Raw genomic sequence first — 2,962 nt, forward strand, 5'->3', positions numbered from 1 at the left:
ACAGATACATGTGTAGATGAATTAACCGTACTAACTACAGCAGCAAAAGTGGTTTTAGGTATTCTACACAAATATAAAGTTAACAGTGTGTTTCATTCTACTAAGCAAATATGCTGCCAACAAGAATGTACGACCACCTCTGTTACATGTACATCATGTCCACCACATAGGAACATTCTGAGCAAAGAAAAATGTGTAGATATAAATCAAGTCCTTGTCATTGATTTGTCAGGCCAGATAAATCAAAGAAAGTCACTATTAACTTATACATGTTAACTAACTTTTAGAAAAAAAATCTAACATTAGTGGTTAAGGAAGAAGAAAATCAGGATTTACCTCACAAAATATAAAATGTAACATAACAATGAAATATAAATGTTAAAAGTACTTTATACCAGAGGGCAAAAAATTAGAAAAGAACCAAATATCAAAACCATCAAAAGTTTAAAAAAAAAAAAAACAAAGTCCGAACTGAAATCCTCAGACACAGGAAGTTAATCAAGATGGGCACACTTTCAAGGGTATTAAGAAACTTGATGCTGCAGCACTTATCAGGAATACTTTTCTTTTAATCCAAGAGTGTTTTCTTGCCAATGTACTAATATGCAAACACCACCTCACACATGGTGCCTGAGTGTCCCACTGTCACTGTCATCACCCTGTATCTGCATCTGCATCTGTGCTTGCATCCTTGCAATCATCTCCTGCATGTGGCGAAGCTCAACCTCCTTTTCAAGCAAGATCTGGTCTTTATTCATATCCTCATTCTCCACTTTCCTGCTGCCTCTCTTCAGCCTCTCAGAACAGAAGTTTTCATAGTGAAGGTCCTGGGTCACTTCCTATAGGTCTTGCATGTGGGTAATGAGCATTGTTCTCAGCTTCAGGAAGTCATTATGTTCTGGGTTCTCCACCTCTAAAACACCCCATGGGTAGAGACGACCTCTGACCTTCTAGTCTTTGGCTTCAATCAACTGGTTGGAGCCAACCACAGAGAATGGGATACTGGCCTTGAGGAGTCTAGTCTGTTCCTTAAAATCTTCATCTTCATCTGACTCTGCATCTGGTAATTGATAAATTTTGATGTTATGCTCTTCAATTTAATCCAAAACCTTTTCTTCAGCCGCTCACACTCCTTCAGAGTGAGTGTGTCAGATTTTGAGATGACAGGCAACATATTCACTTTATTGTGTATTGCTTTCATAAATGCAACATCTAAGGGCTTCAATCCATGTTCAAAAGTGAGATAAAGTAGAAGCAACAATGAACCTGTTATCAATGATGTGCTGCCTGATCAGTCCACTCTCATCATGTAGGTAGCGTTCAAACTGCTCATCAATGTAGGAGATAATTGTCTTAAAACAATCCCTTCAGTTGATGGCATCCCCATAGCCAGGTGTCTCCACTACTGCAAGCCGAAGCTTGACGTCCCACTTTTCAGTCTCAACAGTTGAAGCCTCCATTTGGACAGTTCTTTCAATTTTCTCTGCAGCTCCCGGTATAATTCTTTCTGGGTAGAGATCAGTCAGGAATAAGCTGTTTATGAGAGTTGATTTTCCAAGACCATATTCACCAACCACCATCAGTGTGAACTCAAACCCCCTTTTCACTGATTTTCGGTGAACTTGATTGGGATGATTTGCAAATCCAACATACCAGGAGTTTCTGGATTTATAAACTGAGTTGATTGTTGCTTAGACTTCTTTCTTGATTTTTCTGTCTATCCACTAACATGCCTTGGAAGATTTTTTTTGATGTGTTCTTTCTTGGGTTTGGTGTACCTTATTTTATTGATTAATTTTGCATTAATTATCATAAGTTAAATTGGTCTGTTATTCTATCTAGTTCTTGTGTTTTTTATAGTTTGGGTATCAAGTTGACTGGGCTTTCATAGAAAGAATTTAATAATGTTCCTTCTGTTTCCACTTTGTGGAATTATTTGTGGAGCACTGGCTTTTCCTTGAAAGTCTGATATTATTCTGCAATAAAACCATCTGACCTGCCGGGCGTTGGTGGTGCACACCTTTAATCCTAGCACTCGGGAGGCAGAGGCAGGTGGATCTCTGTGAGTTCGAGACCAGCCTGGTCTACAAGAGCTAGTTCCAGGACAGGCTCCAAAAAACCACAGAGAAACCCTGTCTCGAAAAATCAAAAAAAAAAAAAAAAATCTGACCTTGGACATTTTTTAGTTAAGATGCTTTGAATAACTACTTCTATATTGTTAGGGATTTTTAAGTCTACTTAAATTGTTTATCTGATCTTTATTTAACTTTGGTAAGTGGTTTCTAAATTTTTCCATTTCTTTTAGATTTTTCCAATTTTGTATAAAACGGGCTTGGAATTATGATCTAATAATTTTCTGGATTTTCTTGGAATCTCTTGTCATTTCATTTTTTATTTGGTTGATTTGGGTATTCTCTCTCTACCTTTTAGTTACTTTGGATAAGAGTTAATATATTTTGTTGATTTTCTCAATGACCCAGCTCTTTTTCATAGTTTATATTGCTGCCTTTCTTTCTACTTTATTGATTTCAGTATTCCTTTGATTATTTTCTGTAGTGTATTTCTCATTTGTGTGTTTGCTTTTTTTTCCCTAGAGCTTTTAGGTGTGCTATTAAGTTACTAGTATGAGATCTCTCCAATTTCTTTATATAGTCACTTAGTACTGTGAAATTTCTTCTTAGCACCTCTTTAATTATGTTATGAGTTTCTGTACATTATACATTTATTTTCATTGAATCCTAGAAAGTCTCTAATTTCTTTCTTTCTTTCTTTTCCTTCTGGCAAGAAAGTAGAGAGTTGTTGAGTTTCCATGTGTTCATAGGCTTTCTGTAGTTCATATTGTGAAATTCAGCTTTAATTTATGATGGCCCAAGAAACGTGTTTATTTCATAATTTTTGTAACTCTTGAGACTTGTTTTATGGTCTACTATATGATTATTTTGGAGAAGGATTCATGAGGTTC

General features: G+C 36.1%; 1 pseudogene; it reads right to left on the bottom strand.

Annotated features, from left to right (window-relative positions):
• Nucleotides 1–617: 617 nt before the first annotated feature.
• Nucleotides 618–1,644, bottom strand: LOC119827698 (annotated as a pseudogene).
• Between the last annotated feature and the right edge of the window lie 1,318 nt (nucleotides 1,645–2,962).

The sequence above is a fragment of the Arvicola amphibius genome, chromosome 12 (assembly GCF_903992535.2).
Source record: "Arvicola amphibius chromosome 12, mArvAmp1.2, whole genome shotgun sequence".
Taxonomy (NCBI): domain Eukaryota; kingdom Metazoa; phylum Chordata; class Mammalia; order Rodentia; family Cricetidae; genus Arvicola; species Arvicola amphibius.